At 41.2% G+C, this 23,587-nt stretch overlaps 1 protein-coding gene across 1 annotated transcript in view; it reads right to left on the bottom strand.

Moving 5' to 3' along the window:
* The window catches only part of LOC125487966 (immunoglobulin superfamily member 1-like), a 131,969-nt gene that overhangs the window by 63,160 nt on the left and 45,222 nt on the right, over positions 1 to 23,587 (bottom strand). Inside the window, exon 5 of the mRNA XM_048620691.1 lies at positions 9,378 to 9,525. The gene's annotated coding sequence lies outside the window, so the exon portion shown is untranslated. The remainder of the gene's footprint in view (positions 1 to 9,377; positions 9,526 to 23,587) is intronic.

The following is a 23,587-nucleotide window of genomic DNA, read 5'->3' as shown; positions in this document are numbered from 1 at the left end:
GAGTCCCGGAGAGAGTGGTCCCTCCAGAAGGCAGATAAGGGTGGGGAGGGAAAAATGTCTTTGGTGGTGGGGTCGGATTGCAGATGGCGGAAGTGTCGGAGGATGATGCGTTGGATCCGGAGGTTGGTGGGGTGGTACGTGAGGACGAGGGGGATTCTGTTTTGGTTGTTATTGCGGGGAGGGGGTGTGAGGGATGAGTTGCGGGAAATGCGGGAGACACGATCGAGGGCGTTCTCGACCACTGAGCGGGGGAAGTTGCAGTCCTTGAAATACGAGGACATCTGAGATGTACGGGAGTGGAATGCCTCATCCTGGGAGCAGATGCGGCGGAGGCGAAGGAATTGGGAATAGAGGATGGCATTTTTGCAGGAAGGTGGGTGGGAGGAGGTGTATCCTAGGTAGCTGTGGGAGTCGGTGGGCTTGAAATGGATATCGGTTTCTAGGTGGTTGCCGGAGATGGAGACAGAGAGGTCCAGGAAGGAGACAGAGGTATTAGAGGTGGTCCAGGTGAACCTAAGGTTGGGGTGGACGGTGTTGGTGAAGTGGATGAACTGTTCGAGCTCCTCATGGGAGCACGAGCTGGCGCCGATACAGTCATCAATGTAACGGAGGAAGAGGTGGGGTTTAGGGCCAGTGTAGGTACGGAAGAGGGATTGTTCCACGTAACCTACAAAGAGGCAAGCCTTCCCCTTCCCCATTTCTGAAGAAGGGTCTAGGCCCGAAACGTCAGCCTTCCTGCTCCTCTGATGCTGCTTGGCCTGCTGTGTTCATCCGGCTCTACACCTTGTTATCTCAGATACAACTGGGACCTGCGCAGGTAGCCAGACCTGTGCAGGTAGCCAGAACCATATCTTTGACTTGGAGAAAGTGACACAAGTTAACAGAAAAAAAAGTTATGAATGAGCTCAGTCTGGTGAAAATGGATGTTGGCGGATGGGAGCTGTTCAGGTCTCTTTTTGATGAAGAAGCACATAATACTCAGACCATCCTAATGGGAGATGGATGTGCAAAGGGATAGCACATGGATGTGCAAAGGGACCCATGGTGAGGAGGAAGCAGCTCGGGCCAAAGGAAAAAACGGACTAGAAACTGTGCAACTAACTTAAAGCCTCAGAAGAATCATGAATATAATTATTGCTTGCAATTGCTTTCCATTTAATTAAGTCACAGTGCTCCCATGCAATCATTTCCCCTTACACCTCAAGCCTTTACTTACTGCCACAACCTTTAATGTGTCACTTTATTTTAGAAAAAGCTATGCTCAGTACATTCCCCTTTATCAATGACACATGTTACGTTCTTAAAGAAATTCAATAGAATCACAAAACAATGTTGACTCTGCCAGATTAACTTGAACTAATCAGTGGGTCGCACTGTATCTGGTTCAATAATACCTTCCAGTAATTTCCCTGTGACATGTTAAGCTAACTAGCCTATGCTTCCTGCTCTCTGTCTCCCTTTTTAAATTCAGTGCTTCCACCTGCTACCTTCCAATGTACCAGGGCTGAACCTCAGTGGGGGTGCAATGGTGTAGTAGTGTTATCGTTGGACTGTTAATCCAGAAACCCAGATAACCATCTGGGGACCCGGGTTCAATTCCTGCCATGGCAGATGGTGGAATTTGAATTCAATAAAATATCTGGAATGAGAATGATGACCATGAATCCATTGTTGATTGTAGGGAAAAACCCACCTGGTTCACTGATGCCATTTTAGGGAAGGAAACTGCCATCCTTACCTGGTCCGGCCTCCATGTGACTCCAGACTCACAGCAATGTGGTTGACTCTTAACTGCCCTCTGGGCAATTAGGGATGGGCAATAAATACTACCTAGCCAGCAATGCCCTCATCCCATGAATGAATAAGAAAAAAAGAACCATGAACCACCAGGAAGAGCAACAGTTTCAAGAATCAGAGAGTAAAGCTTTCACTATGGATAGCAGTTTTCTCATTCTCTATCAGTGTGGATGATTTCTTCAGGACCCGAAAGATTCTGACTGGTGTATCGCCAAAGCAATGAAAGTGGATTAACAGTCCAGCGATAATACCACTAAGCCATCACCTTCCCCTATCACCCTTTGTGCGAAAATGTTATTCCTTAACTTCCTTTTAAATCTTTTCCTTGTCACCTTAAACCAATGGCCTCTAGTTTTGGACTCCCCTACCCTGGGGAAAAGACTTGATTATTCACCCTATCAATGTCGACATGAGTTTATAAGCTTCTATAAGGTCACCCCCAGCCCCCAACTTTCCAGGGAAAGGAGCCCCAGATGATGCAGCCTCTCCCTATAGCTCAAACCCTCCAACCCTGGTAAAATCCTTGTAAATCTTTTCTGAACTCTTTCAAGTTTCATAACATCTTTCCTATAGCAGGGAGACCAGAATTGAATGCACTCTTCCAAAGGCTGCAACATGACCTCCCAACTCCTATACTCAATGCACTGACCAAACGCCTTCTTCACTATTCTGTCTACCTGCGACTCCACTATCAAGGAACTATGAACCTGCACTCAAAGACTTTGCTCAGCAACTCTCTCCAGGACCTTACCATTAAATGTATAAGTTCTGCCCTGATTTTCGTTTCCAAAATGCAGCACCTCACATTTATCTAAATTAAACTCCATCTGCCACTCCTCGTCCAGTTTGCCCATCTGATGAAGGTCCCGTTGTACTCGCAGGTAACTTTCTTTGTTGCCAACTACATCTCCAATTTTCAAGTCAAATAACTCCCTTTCTCACACCCTCACATACTGTAGATTGGTACATTTACCCATCATCCGGCATTGCAAGGATATCTGCCACATAGACAGCTTATTAAATGGGGCAAGCATGCATAGCTTCTAAGTCAACAGCAAAGCTGCACTAATACGTGCCTTACATTGCCCAATGTCCATGGAAGACAGCAGATTTTGTCGGTGTGGAAGTCATGAAGGGAATAGGCATGCGAGTGGTTGCAAGGAAGCATTGTAAGTTTGTTGAGCTTAAAATTGAGCAAATCCCGAGATCCGGAGGAGTTGAAATGAAGGAGACAAGGGAGGAAATTACAGGGTCTCTGACCCAAACCTTTAATTCCTCTTCGGCTATAGGGGATGTGCCAAAGGACTGGAGAACATCAGATGTGTTTCCAATTTTCAAGAAGGGTGGTAGAAATAGACCAGTAATAACAGACCAGTGAGTGTCACATTAGTGTTCAGGAAACTATTAGAGAAAATTCCAATGGAGAGAATTAATCTCCATTGAGGAGGCAAGGTTTGATCATGGATCGTCAGAACAGCTTTGTCAGAAGGGGTTCATGCTTCACAAATCTGGTGGAATGTTTTGAGGAAGTAACCAGGTGTGTAGATGAGGGTAGGACAATTGATGTCGTTTATTTCAGCAAAGCATTGCAGAAGGTACCACTTGTGAGATTGATAACAAATGTAAAAACACATGACATCCAGAGTAACTTGGAAGTTGGCTTCAGAATTTGCTCAGTCAGAGCTTGTTGATAGAAGGCTGTTTGTGTAATTGGAGGCTGGTGTCCAGTAGCATACCATAGGGATCAGTGCCGGGTCCCTTATTGTTTTTGATATTCGTAAATGATATCAATTTGTGCGTGTGTTAAGTGTGTTTATTGGTAGTGGGGCATGAGAGGGTGCTGCAGTCAGTTATGGATTATAAATAAGTATAAGGATGATATAAATGTTGACTGGGTGGTTGGCTGTGAGCAAGAAAGTCTTAGGTTACAGATCAATACAGATGAAAGAGTCAGATGAGCAGATCAGTGGCAGATAAAATTTAACCCTGATAAATGTGAGGTGCTGCACTTTGTCAGGAGTCACAAAACAAGGGGATACTCAATGAATGGTAGGACACTAGGATGTTCAAAGGAACAGAAAGATATTGAGATGCTTGTTAAGAGGTCCCTGAAGGCAGAAGGGTAGGTTAATAGGGTAGTTAAGAAGGCATATAGGACACATGTCTTCACCAGTCGAGACATTGATTATAAGAGCATGGGGGTCCTGTTGGAACTCTACAGGACTTTGTTTAGGCCACAGTTGGAGTACTTTATGCAGTTCTAGTCACTGCACCAAAGGAAGGATGTGACTGCATCGGAGAGAGTGCAAATGAGATTTACCAGAATATTGTTTGGGCTGCAGCAGTTTATCTGTGAAGAGGGAGGGTGGATACGCTCAGGTTGCTTTCTTCAGAGCACAGATTGAGGTATGTAAGACTATGAGGGGCATGGACAGTGTGAATAGAAATCAGTTTATTCCCCCTTAGTCGAAGGGCCAACAACAAGATGATATTATTTTAAGCTGAAAGGCAGGAGGTTTATTGGAGATGAGGAAAAGTCATCTCACCTAGAGGATGGTAGGGGCCTGCAGTGCAGGAAGGTAGTTGAGGCAGGAAACCTCAAAACCTTTCAAAAATAATCGCATAAACATTTGAAATGTCATAACATTCAAGGTTATGGGCCAAGCGCTGGAAAGTGGCACTGATGTCGATTTAGTTCTGGCAGGACAAACACGATGGGCTCCAGGGCCTGTTCTGTTCTATGTGGCTCTGTCATTCTGTAATTCTGAAGTTAAGGATCTGAATTAGTTTGTTTATTTGCCTTTGTTTTAGAAAATATTACTGAGTGTAAGTTCCAGCTGTTGTTGTGGTCGGTATTAACTTCAGGTTCTGTATTAGAGTGCTCATTCACAGATAGAATTTCCTAAATGAGTTGAAAAGCTGAATTAACAAGTAAAGCAGTGGTATGCAGTAGAACAGCTGTCAAGGAGCTCTACAACATGAGGTATGGAAGGACTGACTAGCCTCAGCAAAATGAATGTCATCACTGAAAAGAATATCAAAAGACATCGAGATATTGATGGGACTGATAGTGAGTGAAATAATGCAAGTTTTGTTGTTTGAAGACAGATTGCAAATAACATTTGAGACCTTTTCAGATCAAATTAATCTAGTCTTTGGGGTATTAAAACACAAAATTAAATCTCAATGATATGACATCATTAAAATAAACCTGTTGTTGTAATCTGTTTGTTCAAAATGATAAAAAAAATTGAAGATGTAATCAGTTTCCCAATGGAGATACCACGCAATACAAAATAATGTCTCTGGAACCGTGTCAGCTCCAGCTCTGATAGAATTCTCCAATTCCAACTGATTGTGAGCAACAGGAAGGGAGAGGTTGACAAACAGCAAAATGTGTCTACCAAGGCAAGTGATTGCTAAAGCATACTACACCATCCTTGCTTTTGTTGGTGTTCCTGGTAAGTCTTGCAATAATGTAAGTCGTATAAATTTCTGCATTAAATCATACTTACTTCAACCTATGACTGATCAATATTGTATTTCCACTTAGCCAGGCAAATTCCAATTCCGGATGATAGTACAGTTACTTTTACTGAGTTTAAACCAGTAATGTGCAGCATTGTCTGTTTCACTATACTGTGCAGAATAGGTTTCCACTGAGGCCACATTGAAGAAGTTTGGGTGAGCACCGGTCCTAGCTGGTCTAGAAAATGTTTAGCAAGACCACACTCTCTCTGTGGTTCAACGTCTGCTATAGGCCAGATGGGTTTTGTAACAGCCCACCTCTTAGCAATAGCTGGTGTTTCCCATTCCTTAATGTAAAGGGATTTTGTTGGTGGGTCTTGCTCAGGCAGCTTGCTCCAAATGGGAGCCCAGACATAAGGTAGGCAAAGGGTGGGTTCAGTAGGTCATTATAGGGTAACAAGTGAGGGTCAGCACGAATGACTTTGAATTTCCTGGGCGTTTTCATTAGTCAGTGGATGTGTGGGGTTATGGTATTTGTGAGGACAGATGACTGGGCTAATATGAGTTCCTAATGTGTGATATCAATGCATGTAGTTAACATTTCCAAACTAACTGAGACATAATTCCCAAACTGAGAAAAAAAAAACTTTTTCTGTTGCTCACAGGCACTCTGCATTATCCAGTGATTGACTGGAATGTTGTGTACTGTTGATCCAGATCTCTAGGAATCACTCTGAGTGAAGGTATTACTTATCATGGCATTGTACTGAATGGGGATCACAAACCTCAGCCTGGACCCAGATTGCTGTGGCCTCATGATACTGAGAGGATGTGTCATTTAGAATAGTACTGAGTGTGGGTATCTGCTTGAATAGGAACTTCTGACCCAGTATCCTTGCTTTTCTGTGGATATCTGTAAATGCAGCATTGTAGTAAGTGTGGAGCACTAACAGGAGACTACCCATGACTCTAATTGCAACTATTATTGGGAATATCTTTCACTGTCGAATGGTATTGCATTTGGGTCAATAGCCTGAAGGGAACACCAGAGTCCAAAGGCAATGTGATTCAGTAAGCATCTTTCAATCAGAATTTTAGTGAGTGTGGGTTCCTAGCCAAAGGGGAACAACTAACCCCAGTGTCCCAGTGGGAGCATCTCTCAAAGTACAATTACACTGTGTGTGGGTTACTAACTGGAGAGGAACAATTTACTGCAGTGGTCTTGTGCAAGAGAGGAGGATCTCTGACTAAAGAATTTAACTGTATGTGGGGAGCTGAATGAAATGGAATATCTGACTATAGTCATAACTAGGACCATAACTTGATTGAAACCATGAGATGCATCATTTATATTACATTTCTCATTTCTGATCTGTTTGCTGATGGATCTGTGAGTGTACTTTGGAAATATGACGATTGTAAATGGGAAAATTTTTGCATCTGGTTGGAACTGTTCGGTACTAACTTTACAAAGTGAAATGTCCCATTGGAGATAAACAGATATGATATTTTTCATAAAATGAAAGTAGCAGAGCAAGAATGTTAATTTGATCAACTGTCCCATAGACATATTATGTTTACTTCAATAATATTTTTGGAGGCTGCTTAATCTTTTGGCAAGGTTAGTACAATTTGTGGAACATGGCTACTCTACTTCATTATCACAGCTAGAAGTGTTACCACTATTTCTCATCTGTATCTGATTATATTTTGATTAACAATTTTTGAATCAGTAATTCATAATATTTCCACCATTAATTTTCCAGAGATCGCCACTGTTCTCTTCGTCATGTGTGTCCTCCTTGGAAGGAAGAGGTTTTGATGGGAAATGTACATCAGTTTTAAGGCAATATATAAAAATTTTAAAAATGTAGTGATAGGAATAAAAATGTCTGATCAATAATTAACACTAGTACCTGCAATATTATGCTTATGATCAATAATCGAATTGAAGAGCAGAATACAGAACGTGGTACATTAAATTCTGAAAATCATGAATGAGAATATTTGACCTTAGACATAACAATTCGATTCTGCCCACCATCTGTGTACTTTATCTCACTACACACTTACAAATCCAATTTCCAAAATTGTGAGCATTTCTCTTCTTTTTGTGTGATAATGACAAACATTCTGACTCTGCTGGGAGTCCAAACTGGATCACACATTGCCCATGTTTTGTTCCACAGCCTCTAACTTTCGAACACAACCACATGTTCACTCTAAAGTGTGACAGACTCAGGATCGCTTCACTTGCATTTACAGAAACATTGATTATCTGTTCCTCAATCAGATGCGCCTATTTTATAGTTATATTTAAATTTCTGAAAAGAACAGTTCCACTCTTAAGTAGATAAATTACGAACTGTATTCACAATAAGGAGCCCTTGAGAAATTTCAGTAAATGAGATTGCAACTCCCTTCAGTACCACACTGACTACAGGTGAAGATGGTTATAGCTGTTGGAGGTCAATCATCTCAGCCATCATATATCTCTGAAGGAATTCTTCAGAGTCATGTCCACGGCCCCAAAATCTACAGCTACCACATCAATGCCCTTCCCTCCATCATATTTTCTAAATTGGAGATTTTTGTTAATGATTACTCCAATCCCAGGGAATGGTCTAAAAAGGGGAGTAGGAGTCTGATGGGGAATTTGGTTGTGTATGGGGAGCTCCATTTTCTGTTATTCATTAAAAAAATGTAAGCATCACTGACTAGGCCAGCAATTACCATCTATCCCTATTTGCCCAGAGGGCAGTTAAGAGCCACCATATTGTGGGTCTGGGTCACATGCAGGTCAGACCATTTAAGCATGAAAGCTTACCTTCGCTAAAGGACACTCATGAAGAAGATGAGTTTTTATTCCTGACAATTAACCACAGTTTAATGGTCACCATTAAATTGCTAAATTAATTTTTTAATTGAATTACAATTTCATTATCTGCTATTGTAGACATCAAACTCAGCTCCACAGAACATTACCCAGGTCTTTTAATCAACAGTCTAGTGATAGACCCATTAGACTATCACATCCCCTAATCTTTAGCATTGGCCTGAATTCACAGAGGCAGTCTCTGATGCCAAGCAATGCTACAATGTTTAATCTCCCAGAACAAGCTGTGGTTCAATTCTGGTGATTTCAATGGAGAGTGCTGGTTTAAATATGGGGATTCCTAACCTCAGTGGGAGGGTCATCTCCATTCACAAGGAGATGACCTGGGAGAGGAGCCTGAGTGTTTGGCCTGGGCATCAAGCAGGAAGCTTTGTTTAATTCCAGGTAAATTGTGTGATTTCCAAACCTGAAAGTTGCAATGACCAAAGTTGCCTGGATTTAGATTTTATTTGGGTTGGGGCTGTGGTGTACAATGTTGGACATATGGACGGATCCATACCAAATTTTGAAGTTCTTACAATTGTGGTGGGTATCCGACCTGACACATGGTGTTTGGATTCACTGCTGAATACCTTTTAATTCAGATAGTCAGGATGTTTAATCCTATGCAAGAAGGAGGGTCTCAATGTCCAAGCATCTGTTTGTCCATATTGTGGAGGGCATCCATTCCTGGGCACTGTGGAGTGCCTGTCATGTGGATAAACAATTCTTCAGGCAATCTGAGCTGTGGAGACTCCAAAACCAAATACAGGAAATGTGCAATCAATGTTTCTGTCAAGTGTCTACCATTCTTTATTTCACTGATCCCGGGTGTCTTTGTGTGGATGTTGTGATCTTCTGGGAAGCTTATGGGAAGCCAGTCAGAGTAACTTATAAAGCAGAAGAAGTCAACTTGTGCCTACCCCAAAAATTTTGAGTACATGACTGTGTTTCTGGGAGTCAAAATGATTCATTTGAGAGATTTACTGTGGTGGTTCCGATGATACGACACTGAACAACATTTGTGCTAAATTCCATCAGGCATAAAGAATACTTGAACAGTAACTTCAAGTCTCTTTTGTTCTTTCTTTTTCTTACAGTTTGTCTTGTGGTGATTGTATTCTTGTCTTGGGATAAGTGTGGTCTATCGACATGCACCACTCGCTATCTGGTAGCCATGGCAGTGTCTGATCTACTGTTCATTATTTTTGATGTCATACTTATTCGGTTTACTTACTATTATTATCCACGGTCTTTCCTGAACATCACTGCTGTTTGTAGTGTGAACAACATTCTCTCCAACTTTGCAATTGATTGTTCTGTCTGGTTCACTGCTGCTTTTTCTTTCGATCGATTTGTCGCCATTTGTTTTCATCAGATGAAAACTAAGTATTGCACAAAGAAAACTGCAATGAGGGTTCTAGCAACAATCTGCATTTTCTTTTCTTCAAAGAACATTCCCAACTACTTTCGATTTGAACCTAGTGAGATCACCAACAATGTTTCATGGTATTGTTATAGCAGCTACAGTTATTATTATGACCGTCGATGGGCAAGTTTTAAATATTTTGAAAAATTTTTAACACCGTTTTTCCCATTCACTTTTATCCTCTTTATCAACATTCTGACTGTCAGACACATCTTCGAGGCCATTAAAGTGCGTAAGGGACTGAGGGGTCAGAGAAAAACAGAGAATGACCCAGAGATAGAGAGCAGAAAGAAATCTGTGATTTTACTCTTTGCCATATCCGCCAGCTTCATACTTCTCTGGTTGGTGTATATTTTATATTTCTTTGAAACTGGTTATTCCTTGGATACTGCTGCTTTTTATCTCTTTGAGCAACCTGCATATATGCTGCGGAACTTAAGTTGCTGCACAAATGCATTTACTTATGTGGTGACGCATAAAAATTTCAGAGACCAGTTAAAGTATGCAGTGAAATATCCAGTTATAAAGATAATACAATTGACGAATAAGTCCAAGTAACTGAGATCCAATATTAACTGCCGCGATAATGGAATGAGGAATGGACTGAAAGGCAAAGGAGGAGTAGCAACTTGATACAACTCCTTTTCTAATGGACAAGGAATGCCTGCATCTGAGCAGCAAAATGAAAGAGACTGCAGGAGCAAAGCCAGTGTAACGTGCTGTTAGCAATGAGCAACCTTTAGTACAAAGCTAAACAACAAAAACATAACTGACAGAAGAATTAGACATGCCATAAAAATTAAAATTCATCCCAAGCAACAGTTCTCAGTGAGTGAACAAGATACAAAGAAAATGACCTGGAGGAAAGTATCATTGATCATTACAGGCCAGAGTGGGAAACCCACTCTTCCTCACTGAATTCTCTGATCCACAGATCTGGACAAAAATTAAAAGAAAGGTTTCTGTCACAAAGAGTAAATATTATACTGTAAATATTCTGTGTCTTTTGATTACAAATGTATTTTCAGCAATACATTGTCTGGTTTCATTCAGTTCCCCCGGCCTGATGCTGATATCACTCTCTTTCTTTATTCGTTTCTTTCCATGAATCAGCTGCTGTGTTGATAGGAAATCAGGTCCAACCTGAGGGCTCGGTGACAGATGTGATCTGAAGCTTAGGAATGGATTCAGGTGGGGCAGATGGGGCGACATCCTTAGTGCTTCCATGAAAATGTTTTGTAGATCTCACTGACTCCATCAGAGCTCAGTGGGAACTGACTCTGGATGAATCCTGTTTCCATTGTGGCTTCATAATGCAGCCTTCATATAATCATTGCTTCCATCTGCAAAACAGACCCATCCCTGTCTCAGCTCATAATTGGTGAAACAGTCATTAATTCCTTTGTTACCTCTGGACCTTCATATCCAGCGCCATATTGGCTTGACTCCAGATTATAAACTCTATACATTAACTTTGTCCAAATTTCTTCAGCCCTCCTAGTTTACTTTCCCAACAAATCCCATCCCCTGATCATCCACTGACTGCAGTGACCTACACAGGCATGTTGTCCTCCAAATTCTCGATTTTACATTCTTACTAGTCTATTCAAAATGTTCCAGGGTTATCCATACATTTCTTTGCTTTCGTGGAATGGTGTATCTTGCTTTGTAAAATCTCTATGGAAGTGTTAGACTTTCTGCTGTGATGTAAATGTTACCAGCTGATGTGGTAGTAAAAAAATATGCTACAGATTGTGATCCATCACGTCAATGAAATGGCAGATAAGAATGCCAGAAACAATAGCAAGTCAGATGATTGAGACCAATGTAGGACCCAGCAAAGGATGACCCAGAATCTGATTGAGGAGGGAGAGAATATGAATGCAGCCTTCTCTTGAAGTTAAGATCCCTCGTACATTCCCAGGCCATTTCCAATCTCATTTGACACCTCCCCAATAGCACTGGCAAACCAGTTTATGAGGATGTTCTTTCCAGTCCTGCCAAGATGTAAACTGTCCATCTTGTTGAGATTGTACCTGCCCCAGAGCTGGCCCCATGCCTTTGAAGCATGCTGCCTGCCCTCCTGAATCAGTTTTTCAACCATATATTCAAACACTCCGCTTCAATTCTCACCTGCATGTGGGACTGGCAGTGATTCTGAGACTACTGTCTTACAGGTCCTGCTCTTCAATCTTAGTTTTTGCTACCTGAAATCTGTTCATGGACTACATCTCCCCTTCCTACTGAGGTCTTTGACACCGATACAGAGCATTGCCTTTCTCTTTTGATCCTGCTCCAGCAGAATTTCCAGCAGAAGCCAGCTACTGAACTATAGCTCAGTCCCCATGTTAAAACATTAATTGCCTCTTTAGTGAACCGTTCCCCAGTATCTCTGGAGGGATTTAATTATTTTTTTCACAATGTTCAGTGGAACAAACAGTCAAGAAGTCTGTTTGTGGATCGAGAACCATGACCTAGAAGTAAATTAAATCCAGAGAGTCCAAAATTTAACTTAATGAACAATTTTGCACACAAATAATGCTGAAACATTCGGGCTTACTTCTGTACATGGCCATTCCTGCTTGATTCATTGTTTTATTTTAAATCTGAGACAAGTAAAATTTGGTTAAATGAGGATGTGGAGACTTATGATAATGATGGAAAATGGAGTAAATGGAGATGATTGCCAATGAACTGCAGCATCAGTGAATAAGAGGACAGACTCCAGGGACCAAAGTGTCTCAATAACGGTAAAGGTCAAGGAATGGAACCTCAGCTTCTAAAAGGGTCATTTTCTAGACTCAATGTTTAAACTAAAACATTTTAGATCAGAACTTCAGCTTCTACATTATTTCACTCTTACATTCATGTTTTGCCGCTCTTTTTTAAGTAATACTTTATTTCCCCTTTTTTTTAAATTAGCATCACAACTTTTGCATTGTAATACACTCTGTCTCATGCATTCCAGGGTCACAGAACTTCACTTTTGAACAGGAAGCCCTATTATACTTTTGGTTTAAACCCTGTTGCATTTTCAACTTCCTTCAGTTGGGATAAAAAGTTACCCGCTTGAACCATTCGTCTATTTGACTGCATCTACTCTCTCTGACCTGCTGAGCATATTCAGCTGAGCATTTTTATTTAACAGAAGAGTCCAGGAAGTAAATGGACTTCTCAAAAATACTTTTGCCAAAAAAAATTGAGACCACATCTGCAGCAGTTGTGCTCTCCACATTTCGTCAAATAAACTTTCAGTGCAGGTTGCTCAGCATCACAGCCATAAACATCACCTGCCTCCATCCCTGTCACTCAGTAGCAGCAGTGTGTACCATAGACAAGATGCACTACAGAAATTCGCCAAAGTTCCTTACACAACAGCTTCCAGACCCATGGCAGTATCAACTGGAATATCAAGTAGAGCAGAAACATGCAATTACTGCCTGTTGACAATTCCACATCAAACTGCGCGCCACTCTGGCTTGGAAAAACACCTCGGTTCCACAAATGCCATTGTTTGAAAATCCTGGAACTCCTTCTCTTACATCATTGTAGGTTTTCCTGCACCAAATGAATGTCAGCAGTTCAGGAAGGCAGCTCACTGACAAGTCCTCCAGGTCAGCTATGTACGATCAACAAATGCCAGCCCAGCCAGAAATACCACAAACCCATGAATCAATTGCAAAAATCCATTTCACTATTTGTTGCCAGAATTGCTGTGGGTCCATATTCTTGGGTATCAGAAAATTGAAAAGCGATCTCATTGAAATGTATAATATTCTGAAAGACAGAGGCTTGATAGGGTCTTCAGGTCATACAGCACAGAAACAAACCATTCAGTCCAACCAGTCCACCAGACTATAATCCCAAACTAGCCCTGCCTGCCTGCACTTGGCCCACATCCCTCCAAACATTTCCTATTCACTTACTTATTTAAATGTCTTTTAAATGTTGTAACTGTACCCACGTCCACCACTTGCTGTATAAGTTCATTCCACACACTCTGTGTAAAAGATTCCCTCATGTCTTTTTTAAATCTTTCTCCTCTCAGTTTAAAAATGTGCCCCCTAGTCTTGAACCCCATCCGATGAAAAAGATGTCTGCCATTCACCTTATCTATACCTCTTTTAGCTTTTTAAACCCCTATAAGGTCACCTCTCAATTTCCTACACTGCAGTGAAAAAAGTTTCAGCCTAGCCAGCCTCTCCTTTAACTCAAACCCTCCATTCCAAGCAACATGCTGGTAAATCTCTTCTGAACCCTCTCCAACTTCATAATATTCTTCCAATAAAAGGGCGCCCAGAACTGGATACAGTACTCTAGAAAAGGCCTTACCAACTACATGTGCAACCTCAACGTAATGTCCCAACTCCTATATTCAAACATCTGAGCAATGAAGGCAATCATGGTAAATGCCTTCTTAACCACCATCCTTACCTTAATCTGCCATCCTTATCTGGTCTGGCCTACATGTGACTCCAGACCCGCAGCAATGTGGTTGACTCTGAACTGCCCTCTGGGCAATTAGGGATGGGCAATAACTGCTGCCTAGTCAGTGATGTCCACATCCCATTAATGAATAAAGGAAAATGACTTTATCTATATGCAATGCAAACGTCAAAGAATTGTGTTCTTGAACCACTAGGTCTCCCTGTTCTGCAACATTTATAAGGTCCTACTTTTAATTGTATACGTCTTGTCTTTGTTTGTTTTACCAAAATGTAATACCTCACATTTATCCAATTAAATTGTATTTTCCACTCTTCAGCCCACTGACTCAATTGATCAAGACCTCTTTGTAACCTTAGATAACGTTCCTGACACTGTCCACTATACCACCTATCATGGATGGTGTCCTCCGCAAATTTACTAACCATGCTTTCTATATTCTCATCCAAATCATATATTCAAATGACAAAAGTGGCCGCAGCACCGATCCCTGTGGAACACCGCTGGTCATAGGTCTCCAATCTGAAAAACAACCCTCCACCATAATTCTCTGTCTCCTGCTGTTAAGCCAATTTTGTTTCCAATTGGCAAGCTCACCCTGAATCCTATGTCATCTAACTTTACTGAATAGTCTACCATGTGGAACCTGATGCTGAGAAATTATTCCTGTGGGTCTGGGAATCTGAAACATGATGGCACAATCTCTGGTGATTGTTGGTGTTTCAGACAATGGGAAGGGGGATGGATTTGAAGTCTAAAATCAGCCACAATCATATTGACTGGTGGAACAGACTGAACGGGCAGGTCTCCTCCTGCTCCAATTTCCTGGGTTCTTGTGTTCTTTACTGAAACAATTATCAACCCGTTTAGATTTGGTTCTATGAAATCTTCTGTCATTTAATCTTTGCAGCCTCCACCGTATCACAGACCATCCCATTCTTTCTTCAGCACTAGCCCCATTCCAATTGTTGAAAAAACTTTACTTTTCTAATTTCCCTCAGTTCTGCTGAAGTTCCCCATAATCCAAAGGTTAACCTCTCCCCTGCACACTCCTGTCACATCATTCCCTTCTCTCTCAAGATGCTGTATAACCTTGTCAGTTTTCTCAACATGGCCTACTTTATTTCAGGGGCAATGAGTCTACCTTTCCCTCTTTCTGTGACAGTTCTCTGATCGATATTCTGTTTCTTCACAGATAGGTTATCTGGTCAGCATGAACGAGTTCGACCAAAGGGTCGCTTTCCATGTTATATATCTCTGTGACTCTATGACTGTTTAAAAGAGGTATCATAAAGGGACATAAGAGACTTTATGAACTATGGGGCCTTATATAATACATCAGATAAGATATGCCTGCTGGGGGCAAAGGACCCGAATAATGATAGAATGTATTTTAACACTTAGTTCAACCAGGTAGAGACATAGTGTATCTACAGTCTACAGGCAGACCTGCTAATTGTGTGTCAAAAAAGGAAGCAGAAAAGACAGATGGATGTACCTTTGGCATACTTTGTGCCCCTCTGCACGATCAAAAGCTTATAGAATACGAACAGGGAAAAATAGCTGTGTGATGGTTATGAGAAAGTGGGGGCAGGGTGGACCAGTATGACTTTTGTATATGTGTTTTCCCCCTGCTTCGCCCACACCATATACTTCTCTCTCCCATACAACCCCAAGGGAATTGAAATGTCCAGAGGGGCCAGTTAATGGAATGGTGCTGTTAAACAAAGGTGAGATATTGTATGATAACGCAAAGCATGCAAATGCCAGAGAACTGATCAGTTCATTTGAAATAAATATATAACATGTTAACCAATGTCGTGGTGCACCAAGCTGCTGATGCTATGGGCGCCACCAAATGTAGGGAAATACATGTTTTCATCAGACACAAGAGGGAGATATTGTCTGATGTTGTGATAGGGATCAAATTTGGGGTTTTCTGCAGTTAATTCATTGCATATTTTCATTCACACCCTGTATGACCAGAGAGTTAGACAAATCATGGAAGAATTAATTGTGCGAATTGAGGATGTTCAGAAGGACCAGGCAGTGCTAGGTCAGGAAGCTGTGGAGATCCTCTTAGATGTCTGTCATGGAGGTACATGCTAAGACAATTAATCATCTTACTGACAGGGAACGAGAGGATACACGCCCCATCACACACCCCAATTTCTGCTTCACTCACCTGGTTACTATTAGCCAAGATCGAATGGTGCGCATCAAACAATAAGAACTAGAAGTGCTCACAGTATCTGACATGCTCCATGACAATGTCGTGGCTTAAGAGATATAAAGATAAAGAGACATAAACAGATAGAAGCAGATCTTAATCCACACTTAAGGAAACAACTGAGGGAAATTAGACAAAGAATACGTCAGATAGTGAAATTCTACCATCACTTACAAAAGAAGCTAAAAATTCTCGAGGAGGGTAGATGGTTCATCCACCTATTAAAGTAAATTTAGCAATCCACCTAACCTGCACTTCTTTGGACTGATCCTGATCACTATCCGGTCAAATCTTGGGTTACAGACAAAGGAGAAATCAGCCAGGATTCCTGCTCCTGATCACTGTCTTATGTCTTCCTGCTGGAATTGAATCTGCAAGCCAGCAGGGTGAAGGACATCCTGGTTAAAATGAGTGACAGGCTGGACTTCAACAGGAGAATGGAGCAAAAGCTTCGACCTCTTGAACACACTGTGCAATACTGACAAGTACAAAGCCATGACTCTGTGTTTCTTTGTGAAAGGGTTAATGTGTTAATTGTCCTATGACAAATAAAGTGTCAAACACTCTCTTCTGTCTTATATATTCAACTTCTTCAAGCAGCACCTTGCACCACAACAGGTACAGCACAGCTTGGATACAGTGTGGTGCTCCCTCTACATTGCCCTGAGAGTTTGTCCCCCAAGTTCTTCCCTCACTTTATACCTAGTGTCAGCAGTGGAGTGTTCCCAAGACAGGTACAGCACCCAGTTTCTGCTCCTATGATGCTGCTTGGCCTGCTGTGTTCATCCAGCCCTGCACCTTGTTGTCTGGGTACAGTGTTGAGTTTCCTCTACATTACCCTGACAGGGTGTCACCCACTAGAATTTTACAGTACAGAAACAGACTCTTGGGTCCAACTTGTCTATGCTGACCAGATATCCGAAACTGATCTAGTCCCATTTGCTAACATTAGGCCCATATCACTCTAAACCCCTCCTATTCATATACCCATCCAGAAGCCTTTTAAATGTAATTGTACACACCTCCAACACTTCCTCTGGAAGCTCGTTCCATACAGGTACAGCCCTCTGCATTATAAAGCTTGCCCTCAGGTCCCTTTTAAATCTTCTCCTCCCACCTTAAGCCTATATCCTCTAGACTTGGACTCTCTCATCTTGGGAAAAAGACCTTGGCTATTCACACTATCCATACCCCTCACAATTTTATAAACTTCAAAATGATCACCCTCAGCCTCCAACACTCCAGGGAAAATAGCCCCAGCCTATTCAGCCTCTCCCACTTTATACCCAGTGTTAGCATCAAGTGCTCCCAGGACAGGATTGGCATGGTGGAGCTTCCTTCACATTACTCTGACAGGGTGACCATGCTCAGGGTATTGTACTAAGCTTTGGAGGATAGAGCCTCCTGTGAATAAACCAGTTTTGGGCCCCACAAAATTGGGGTCAAACCAAATGATGGGACTAATGGTTGGAGCTGCCTCATGCCCTGTCTCAGGGTCGGTTGAGCCATAGACTTGATGCTGCGGGGAATTTGGGTGACACGGGGGTCACCGATTGGCAATCTGATTGTTTCAAGCCCCAACCTCTTCACAGAATCATAAAGGTTTATAGCATGGAAATAGGCCCTTTGGCCCAACTTCTCCCATGCCACCCAGTTTTCGCAATTAAATTGCTCTCATTTGTCAGCGTTTGGTCCATACCCACCCAATACCTATCCCACCCATGTACTTGTTTAATTGTTTTTCAAATGATGAAAGTACACTCGCTTCCGCCACAATCTCTGGCAGCCTGTTCCACACACTCACCACCCTCTGTGAGAAAAAAACTGACCTTCTGCACCCTTTTGTATCTCTCTACTCTCAATGTAAAGCTATGTCCTCTAATTTTAGACTCCCCTATGCTGGGGAAAATCTGTTATCTATCTACTTTATCCATGGCTTTCATGATTTTACTTGATTAATACTTAGAATGACTGACTTGTGTCATGGGGATAAGTGGACAGGCTTGGCTAGTTTCTGCTGGAGTTTTGACGAGTTAAGGGTGCCTTGATCAACGTGTATAATGCCTCTAATGATCTCGACATGGCGAATGCAGAATGGATCTTTCTTCTGGGTGAGTACAGAACTAGGGGCCATAGTTTTAAATTAGTGGGGTGTCACACTTTTTAGACAGACATGAGGGAGAATTCTTTTCTGGTTTGTGTAAATTTGGAACTGGCTGTCCCAGAAAGTGATAGAGGTGGGGGCAAAGTTACAGGTAGATTTATTTCCTTGCATAACAAGAATCTATGGTTACTCTGGCTAGATGGGAAGATGGAGCTCAAAACATAAATTTAACAGCCATAATCTTATGAAATGGTGGAGTAGGTTAGAGCAAGCATGACCTACTCCATCTCCAGTTTCACGAGTTTCTATGTAACAACTGGATATCTGAATCTTTGTTATTATGAATAATATTGTTAATGCTGAATCCTGTTGTTTTTCTCTTTCTCTGTCTCTCTGATCTCCAGGCACAACAATAATATGCTAACAGATTCTTGTGCCGACAATCTCAGCTGCATTCTGAGTACAAACCTCTCCTTGATTGTTGTGAACCTGAATGATAATAAATTGGGAGATTCAGGAGTGAAACTGCTATCAGCAGCTCTGAGGAATCCAGACTGTAAAATATAGAAATTGGAGTCGGTATCCAAACGTTTGAAATTGTGTTTCTAACAACTAGACGCTGAAAACTTCTTTATTATTGTCACAAATAAGAATAAGAACTGGGAATTTCCTCTGATTCTTTTTTCTCTTTCTAAACCCTGGGCTATCTGACAATGCTCTCTTAGACCTTTGTGCTGAGGATCTTGCCTCCATTCTTTGTACAAACCAGTCACTGACAGAACTAAACCTCAGTAATAATAAGCTGAAACATTTAGGAGCTAAACTACTGCCAGAGGCTTTGTAGAATCTGAATTGTAAAATACAGAATTTACTCTAAGTACCAAACTCTGTGAGATTGTGTTTATAATTAAATTATAAAAACTTATTTTGTAGTTAAAAATTAAATTGCGCAAGTAATGATCAACAGTGGGGCTTTACTCTGATTCCTTTTATTTCTTTCTCTCTTGTCCCAAGATTCTACAGAAATGGTCTGACAAGATCTGTTCAGGTGCTCAGCTCTGCTCTCATTAAAACTAGTCTTTAACGGACCTGAATCTGAATGATAACAATTTGGGAGATTCAGGAGTGCAACTACTGTGCGGTTCTGGGGAACTCGGACTGCAAAATACAGAAACTGCAGTAAGTACCAGATTGTGTACGATTGTGTTTATATGAATTGATATCTGATTCTGTACATGATTATTGCTATCAACAATTGTTACTAGAAAACACTTTACAATATCAGGATCTGTATTACTAACAAACACTGCACATTATTATCCATGATAATAAACTTTGATTCTTACTTTGATTCATTTCTCTTTCTATTCTGTCCAGGTTGTGTAATGTCGGTATCATAAATCCTTGTGCTGACGGTCTCTCCACTGCTGTCAGTCCAAACCAGTCACTGAAAATTCTGGATTTGGGATAGAATTGCTTCATAAACAAATTTGTTGCCACTGTCTCCCGCCTCGTACAGACCTTAAAAGATTTGGAACAGATTGGGTGGATCTTTGTCTTTATGATCCAGTCATTTTATGGGTAATGTATGTCACTGATTTTTGACATATTACCTCCATCTTATTTATGGTTGTGTTCAAGCTGTTTATTTCCATTTTCCTCTCCAATCTTTTGCAGGCTATTGGGGAATCAGTTCTGTCCAAATGGAAAGAGACAACTGGAGTCAGTAGAGGAATCTACAACTGGACTGACTGTATCAGTGGGTGTATGATTCAGACTCTTCAAGGCTGGAACACAAAAATACGAAAAAGACAAGAACAAATTTCACATTGTAGGGTTGACAAGGACCTAAGGGGTTAGAATAGAAAGAATCATAATGTGAAAGACTGTGAACGGCACAACACATGGCTGCAGGCCTACATGAGCAGGAAGTAAAAGTCACGAAGAAAACCCGTGTCTGCCTCCCACCAACCCCACTCTGAGAAACAGCTGTGGGCTGTTTTTCAGTTGAAAATGAATCTACTATTTGATGTAAGGTAGGAGACTGCAAGGTTTAAGTTGGTGTCTCTGAGAGAAGAGATAGACTAAGGGCAGAATACAACGCAGTATTTATAACTCCGAATGGATAACATTGGACATAGGTTTGAACAGGTAGCATGAAACCGGTTGAAACCAGCCAGCAGACCCTCAGAAGACCCAGGATATGGACAGGGGTCAGGGCTTGGGTTTGCACCTTCTGACTAATAGGGACATCACGTGCCTCCTATTGATATTTAATTGGAAAGTTATGCATTTAGCACTACAATATAATTTGATTCAGAAAAGTATGCTAACCTCTTATTACCTTCAGGGAACATTTATTCAGCTTTGGATGAGTTTATCCTGCTTAACTGTAATAAAGCTGTGTTTTCCTCAAGGATGTCTAAACTCCCAGCAATCATGATCAAACACTAGGTTAGAACACAGACACATGTACCAAGGCTACTGATAGGTATGTGGTCTACCTAAAATCATGCATGTGATTATATTTTCTATAAAAGTCACAACTATATCCATATCACCTGTCGATCATTGAAAAAATTACAGTCCCCAGCAGATGGGGATCATGCTGTGACTGTGTGTGAGGTAGTGATATTCACAGAGTCCAGCAAAGGGAGATTGCTGTTAGTTGTGTGCATGGTAATTGACATGGTCCTGAGTGTAAATGTCTTTAACACAACTTGTGTCAAGCAGCTATTCCCCAGCATTTATTATTGATGAACTATTGATGAAAAGGTGGAACAGCCTTGTAATATGCCTTTTGTAATATGTAATATCCAAATTGCTAGGAATGAAATATGTTTGTTTAGTAACCTTATGTTCAATTCCAGTATATACTTCTATTATTATTTTTAATTGTGTTCATTTGTATAATTGTATTATGTTGAATTGTTAATACGGTGTGTTCAATTATATAATGGATTTATCATCACTAGTATAAATCTCAAACTCATTAAGCTTGCTTTAGACATGTACTCTGCAGATACAACATGCATCTTTATTGTCAACATAAGGTAAAGAGAGTTTGGGTTAATTTGCTCCTTTGCAATCTATCTGTTGGGACACTGAATATCAGCTTTCTAACAATCTTAAAGTACAGAGGCACAAACTGAATGGAGCTGGAGGCCTTTCTTCCATCAGTACAAACACACTCGGTTAGACGACTTCTTTCTCGATTAAAATTTGTCTCTATATTCCTCTGAACAGTTGTATGCCCTTCCTCTCTCTGGACAGACAGAGCCTTTGATTTGTATCTGGTCACCTGCAGTTCATCTTTTTCTGAGCTAAACGATCAGAAGTGATTGTATTACTGCTGAGCCACAACAAACACTGGTACAGAAAGAAGTAACAGTCCACCTTTACAAATAAGCTGTGATTTAGATGTCAAGGAATACACAAGAATTTAAATATAATGTAGCAGAAGATCTACCCTCAGACAAGAATCCGGTTTGAGTCTTGGGACATGAACCAATGTTTGGTTCTAGTTTAGGTCAGGAGAAGCTGAAATGCTGGTATCTAAGTAAGAAGCCAGGGCTCAGACTGTCCAGAGAGGAGAAGATAACAAAACAGCTCACAGAAACAGGGAAAATATACAGTGCAGAGGGAGGCTAGTATTAACGGAAAGCAGGGCTCCAGCCTCACCTACTTCCTAGCCCTTGGCTGGAGCCTGTAAGTTATGATCCTTCAGGTAACTATCCAAGATTTTTATTTCAACATAGTAAAGGTTTCTTTAACTTTCAATCAGTGTGTTCCACATACTCGCTCTTTGCTAGCTGTAAAGAATCATCTTCAACTGTCCTGTAATATTGACATCTCAAGCCCATTGTTATTGACCTCTCTGTTAGGAGTTAATGCTTTATAATGGAAATCAATAGAGTGACTCCTCCCTAAACTGTTTCCTATTTGAATCCATTCTTCCTGAAATAAAGATACCAAAACTCTACACTGTTTACTATGTGTCATCTCACCAAAGCACTGTTCTTTTGTGGGAACTCTTGCTTACTTCTAAACTCTAACCTCATCAAACAAAGGCTTTCCTTCCTAATTGTTTGCTGTACCTGTGTGATAAAAACCTATGTGTTGGCACGATGGCTCAGTGGTTAGCACTGCTGCCTCACAGCGCCAGGGACCCAGGTTTGATTCCAGCCTTGGGCAACTGTCTGTGTGGAGTTTGCACATTCCCCCTGTGCCTGCATGGGTTTGCTCTGGTTTCCTTCCACCGTCCAAAGATGTGCAGGTTAGTTGAATTGGCGATGCTAAATTGCCCACAGGCATGTGTAGATTAGGCGGGTTATAGGGGGATGAGTCTGGGTGGGATGCTCTGAGGTTCAGTGTGGACTTGTTGGGCCAAGGGGCCTGTTTCCACACTGTAGGGATTCTATGAAATATTTTATATTTGTGTAGGTCACCCAGACTGCCCCATATCACAACATTCTCCAGCCTTCTTCAGTTAATGAATATTTTGCTTTTCCATGCTGTATAATGGACAATACACAGTATTATACTTCCACCATCTGCTATTTTTTTTTCACTCACCTTAACTATGTGTTCCCTTTGCAGAGCCCTACTGTCCAACTCATCAATATCTTTCTTGACTTTGTCTTGGTGTGAATACAAATTATAAATATGAAGGTCCCAGCACTGACCTCTTTGACATTCTACTAGTTACAATTGAATGACCTGGAAATGAACTATTTTTCCTGAATTTTTGTTTCTCATAGAGACTCAATTTTCGCTCTGAACCAACATATTAAACCCAACACTATGTGTTCTTACATTGTAACTTTATTTCTGGTCTGTTATAAAATGTCCTTTAGAAATTCAAATATACCACATCTACAGACAATGGATTAATTAGTTGTCATACTTTGCATTTCAAAGAACACTGTTGGCTTTGCTTTATTTTCTTAGAAGTTTCTCAATATACTGCTACTACCTCCTGAAAAGGGCATTACAGCAATACTTTTTCCAATGATAAATGTTAGACTAGCAGGCGCATTATTTCTTGTTTTCTGTTTCCTATCTGTGGGTTGAGGAAGAGAGTCCTTCACCTTAACCTCAGTCAGTGGCAGGAATTGAACGTCAGTCAGTGAATGGAATTGAACCTCAGTCAGTGACAAGGATTGAACCTCAGTCAGTAGCAGGGATTGAACCTCAGTCAGTGGCAGGGATTGAGCCTCAGTCAGTGGCAGGGATTGA

Source organism: Rhincodon typus, chromosome 47, assembly GCF_021869965.1.
Source record: "Rhincodon typus isolate 14 chromosome 47, sRhiTyp1.1, whole genome shotgun sequence".
NCBI lineage: Eukaryota > Metazoa > Chordata > Chondrichthyes > Orectolobiformes > Rhincodontidae > Rhincodon > Rhincodon typus.
The sequence above is the reverse complement of the archived record's forward strand: the minus strand, read 5'-3'. Positions and strand labels throughout refer to the sequence as shown.